The following is a 6000-nucleotide window of genomic DNA, read 5'->3' as shown; positions in this document are numbered from 1 at the left end:
TCTCTCCCTCCCCCTCTTTCTCCATCTGTCACTCTTAAATAAGTAAATATATAAATAAACAAAAATTAAAAATTAAAAAATAGTATGAGACTTCCTATTCACTGAGTCTGAAGAAGGGAGTTATTTCATTGCAAACTTAAAACTATACATCTCTTAGAATTATAATTAGATGACATATGTGTACATAGATGCTTGAATCAATCATAGTGCTCATGACATAGAGAGAAGGGTAAAATGCATTTTATGTTTTAGTAAATATCCTGTTCAATTCTGTGCCAAAGAATAGAATTATCCTCATTGAAATAAAAAAGTAGGAAACAATAGAATAATTTTTAGAAAGATGATAGACTCAGTAACAATGGCAAAACACATAAGTAACTACTGAAATAATAAAGATTAAGAGAAGACAAAAATTGTTTGTTTTTTTTTTAATTCCAGAAGCTGGTGAGCTACTAAAGTCCTTACCGTGAAAACATAAGAACTCATGTTGAATGCATAGAGCCCACATATAAATGCTTGTGTGGTTGGATGCTCTTGTAATCCCAGCACTGGGGAAGCAAAGAGGTAGTTCCCTAGGACTCACTGACCAGCCAATCCAGCCTAATGGTTCCAGGCAAATAAGAGACCCTGACTCCAGAAAAGGTCAGCAGCATTCCTGAGTAATGACACTGGGGTTGTTCTCTGGCCTCCACATGTACGCTTACATGGATGCATCCATAACTGCACACAAATGCACACCACACATATGAATGTGCACACACAGGCTCATACACATATGAGCATTTAAATAATTCCAAAAGATTGTCTTGAAGAAAGAAAAGATTGATTTGTTGTCTTCTATTTTGGGAATTAACTAGGACAAATAGGCAAAGCAGATAAGGATTCAGCTTAAATTCAGAAGATGGAAAGAACTTGCTAGAAACTGGAGTCACTCAGGAATTGAACAGGTGGTATCAGGAAGTACTGACTTTCCCAAAGTTGGAAGCCTTCAAGCAGAGTAAGGGCGGCCATCTGTCAGAAGTGTTGGAGAAGGACTGTGACATTGGGTGGGAGTTTGCTGTAAACCATTTCTTAAATTCCTTTCCAGCTCTAAGATTCTAAATTATTGAGAGTCACATGAATAAAAGATCCAAACCCATTCAAAATCTAAATTATTCAACAAAAGGTAATAGAACTTTCAGCTATGAAGTTGAACCTACCAGGCTTTGTGTAGCAGAAACCTCATTTTAAAGGAAAAGAAATCTGGATCATTAAGGATGATGTATTGTTAAATTAAAACATTAAAGTTAATTTTACAAGGAAACATCACCTATACGTGCTTTTCAAATTTTGTCTTCACTGACAGGAAGATAGTTTCATGGGTAAAATGCTATCTGCACAAGCATGAGGACCTGAGACAAGACCCCCAAACCCATGTAAATGTTGGCCATGGTGGCACATGCCTGTAATCTCAGTGCTAGGGAAGCAGACACAGGGAGTTCCTGGGGCACACTGGCTAGCTAATTTAGCCAAACTGACTAACACTAGGTTCAGCAAAAGAACCTACCTCAAAGAATAAGGTGGAGGGAGAGATTAAGATCCCCTACACTGAGCTTGAGGGGTGGCTCAGTGGTTAACTGCACTTCCTGTACAAGCATGAGCACCTAAGGGGGCCTGAGACTGCTTGAGCTTGAATCCCCAGAAGCCACACATCTGGGAGTGGCCACGCATGTCTGTAACTCCAGCCATGTGGCTAGCAGACAATCTCCAAGGAGAATGGCCAGCTCTGGGATAAGTGAGAGACTCAGAGACTCCATCCCAAGGAAGAAACAGGCAGGGGAGTTGATGGAGGGAAACACCTAAAGTTCTATTCCAGCCACCACACATGAACCCATGGAACATTGCAGGTGAGCACATGGTGCACTGCATCAACACACACATGTGAGTACAACACACACACACATATCACATCATATAACACATATACCACACATACTATGCACATGTACTAAAAGAACAGATCTCCCAACATTGACCTCTGGTCTCCACATACACATGCATACACACACACGTGAACATGCATACAAGTGTGCCTATCACATACACATGCAGAAAAGCAATATTAATATTTTTCACCATACATTTTTGTTACTGAACATAGAAAAAGCAAGCTGAAAACCTCTTTTCTGTTAGCTAGCTCCCATAGTGCCAGAAGGTGGTATGCAGGCTGCTGGGGGAGAAAAGTCATCAACAGTCTTACTCAGAAGTGGACCCAATATACTACCATACTGACCTGCCTGTGTTGGTTCATATTGATTAGCAACTTGGCAGGACCTAAATTCATTTATGAGGGACTATGTAGATTAGGATAGCCTATGTACAGGTCAGTGAGGGATTATGTTGATTAGGTTAATTAAGATGGAAAGTGAAGCTGGACATAGTGAACTCTGTCCTCCTGTCTCCATCTCTTAAATGTTAGGACCACACACATCCGCCACCACACCAACAGCCTGTAGTCTTTCACTTGACATTATTAAAAATGTTTATCACAGATCTTCATCTATCACTATTATTGTGCTTGAACTACAATTCTTTCTCTTTTGTTTCTTTGTTTGTTTTCTTGGTAGGGTATTTCTCTAGCCCAGGCTGACCTGGAATTCACTATGTGGTCTCAGGACTCAGCATGGCCTCAAACTCAAGTCAATCCTCCTACCTCTGCCTTCCAAGTGCTACTGTTCTTGAACATCTATATACAGATAGCCTTTCCCTCTCTAAAAAATGTTGATTTATGGTTTATTTTTTTGAGGCAAGCCTCACAGATTGGCCTTTTTTTAAAATGTGAAAGAGCAAGATCAATGGGGGGGGGGTGAGAATTGGTGAGCAAGGTCCTCCAGCCACTACAGTCAAACGCCAGATGCATGTGGTACTTTGTGCGCATAGTGAACCTTGCACGCTTTCATCATTTTCTGCATCTGGCTCATGCGGGACATGGAGAGTCAAACAGGGGTCCTCAGACTTCTCTGACAAGCGGCTTAACTGCTAAGCCATCTCTCCAGCCCAAAATGTTTATTGTTTATAAATAATAGTTATATATTCATGGAGTAGAATGCAATATTTTGATATATGTATATATCATGGACTTATTATATCATGCTAATTAGTTATCTAGAAACTCTGTTTCTTAGGTGAAACATTTTAAACGTATACTTTTGGCAATTTTATAGTATACAATTATTATTAATTAGGGCCAACACAGTGTGTAGCAGCTATGAAAAATTTCTTTCTCCTATCTAACTGCAACTTTGTACTCTTTGTAACTATCCTCTATGGCCAAGCCACACCCCTTTGAATCATTTCCTAGGTCTGGGGTTAGTAAGTGAAAGGTTATAGATATCTTCCTGGTATGTACTGTCATAAGAATGTTAGCAGTTTGCAGAACTAAGGACTGAGTTTATTCATTTGCTCAAGTATTATCCACAATTTAAAGATTGCTAACAGTTATTCAATGGTAGTTTGTAATTGGTTACATTGCCATTTTTTTTCTCTACTAGTGGGTTTAAATAGCATTCTCAATACTCCCCCCCCCCTCCAATGACTGCAGCATTCCTAATGTAAAGCAAAAAAATCAGTGGTGTACTTAAATGCAAAGCAGTCACCAGAGAAGGGGAATAAAGCAGAGGGTGGAAACTAATTCCAAGAGGAAGGGCAAATCTCTCCTCCTAATCCACATTGACTCTGGGAAGAGAGCACTGAGAAATATTCACTCAGCTTTCCTGATGTACTTCCTCTTAACGGCAGGAGCCCTAGATGAAACAAAAGTTTGCCAATGCATTCCTTTCCTTTTAAATCCAAATTTTCCTTTAAATTTAAGTATTGGCCAGAAAACATATTGTTTTCTGGAATTCTAGTTAATATTTCAAAAATGACTCCTCATTCTGAAGATTCTGATAAATAGCAAGTAAGCAGATATAAACTATAGGAAAAACACAATGGAAATACTGGAAGCTTTTTCACATCATCCCAGTATACCAAGACTCAAATGAAAAAATGAACGTTAGGGAAGTTATCACCTTTTACTCCATTTTCCTAAAGATTCTATGATTGAAGAAGTACAGATCATTCTGAGTTTATATTTTTCTCTGGAAAAAAAATGTACAAATGAAATAAGAGTAAAAGAGGATTTAACAAGCTGGAGATATGGCTTAGTGGTTAAGGCACCTGCCTGTGAAGCTTAAGGAGACAGATTCGATTCCCCTGTACCCATGTAAGCAAGATGCACAAGGTGGCAGATGCATCTGGAGTTTGTTTGCAGTTGCTGGAGTCCCTGGCATACCCATTCTCTACCCCGCCACCCTCTCTCTTTCTCAAATAATTTTTTTAAACACATTTAAAAATAAGTCAGAAAAAATAAGTCATGACAGGAGTGAATGTGGAATATTAAAACTTCTCACAACAACTGCACAAGCTGCATGTTTGCTGCAAGGTGCACTGGTTAGATGTCTTCCTGCTGCTACACACAGGTGAATACACTAATAAAATCACAACTAAAATGCACACTGTTTAACATTATAGCTGCCTAGGAATAACAATTTTATATTTCCCATGGGCAGGAAGCTGATATCTTTATGTAAATGTTATTCATATTGTGCAGAAAGTAAAAATAGCCCACTCTTCCCATAAGATGTGCTTCAAAATGTGTGATCTGATATATAATCTGAATAATGTCTTTTTGTACAGTGGCATATATATATAGAAATGGTTCTTTAGGTATCTAGGAAAAAGCAAATTATCAGGAGAAAAAAAAATTCTAGTTCCAAAAGAAAATCACTAGAAGACAATGCTAAGAAAAAGGTTCTAACTTCATTCCTACATAAGGTCAGGATTCTAGCTACTCTTGGGTGAAAGTTTTTTCTTTTGCCAAGAGAAGCACACTAGAGGTAGATTAAAATGGAAACTGTATGATAGAGGGATATATGGCTGAACTTGCAGGTATAAAAAAAGATATTTTAGATGAATACATCTGTATAGCTGTGGTGGTTTGATTCAGGTGTCCCCCCCATAAACAGGTGTTCTGAATGCTAGATTCCCAGCTGATAGAGATTTGGGAATGCCTCCTAGAGGCAGGGCATTGTTGAGGACAGGCTTATGAGTGTTATTCCCAGCTCCCCTTTGCTAGTGTTTGGCATACTCTACTGTACCTATTGTCTACCTGATATTGGTGAGAGGGTGATGTCCACCCTCTGCTCATGCTACCATTTTCCCTTTCTATCATGGAGCTTCTCTTTGAGTCTGTAAGCCAAAATAAACCCTTTTATTCCCACAGGCTGCTCTTGGTCAGGTGATTTCTGCTAGCAATGTGAACCTGACTGCAACAATATTTGTGTGTCTGTCTATCTATCATCTATCTATCTATCTATCTATCTATCTATCTATCTATCTATCTATCATCTATCTAACTATCTATCATCTAAATCCAGTGCCCCTACTTCTAAAAATCAAAACAAAGGAAAAAATGTGCTAAATCCAGTGCCTACTAGTCTTTGATAAGAAAGAACCTGCTGAAATGCTGAATGGAAACACTGTCCAAAGAACAGAGAAGACTGAGCTAGAGAAGACATAACCCTGTAATCCCAGCACTCTGGAGATGGAGGCAGGAAAGTCTTGAGTTTGAGGCCAGCCTAGGCTGCATAGCATGACCCTATCTCAGTAAGAAACAACAACAACAAAAATCTGAGTCCATAAAAGACCATAAAGACCAAAAGGTTACTATTGTGTTGTTGTTGTTCCTTTTACAATTTTTAACCTTTTGTTGGATCTAAGAAGGTGGTTTAGTGGCTAAAGACACTTTCTTGCAAAACCTGCAGGTCTCAGTTCAATTCCTAAACCCACCTAAACTGGACTCAAAAAGTGGCTTAATAGCTGGGCATGGTGACGCACGCCTTTAATCCCAGCATTTGGGAGGCAGAGGTAGGAGAACCGCCAAGAGTTCAAGGCCACCCTGAGACTACATAATGAATTCCA

This window comes from Jaculus jaculus, chromosome 2, assembly GCF_020740685.1.
Source record: "Jaculus jaculus isolate mJacJac1 chromosome 2, mJacJac1.mat.Y.cur, whole genome shotgun sequence".
In the NCBI taxonomy this organism is placed as follows: Eukaryota; Metazoa; Chordata; class Mammalia; order Rodentia; family Dipodidae; genus Jaculus; species Jaculus jaculus.
Note: the sequence above shows the minus strand (reverse complement) of the source record.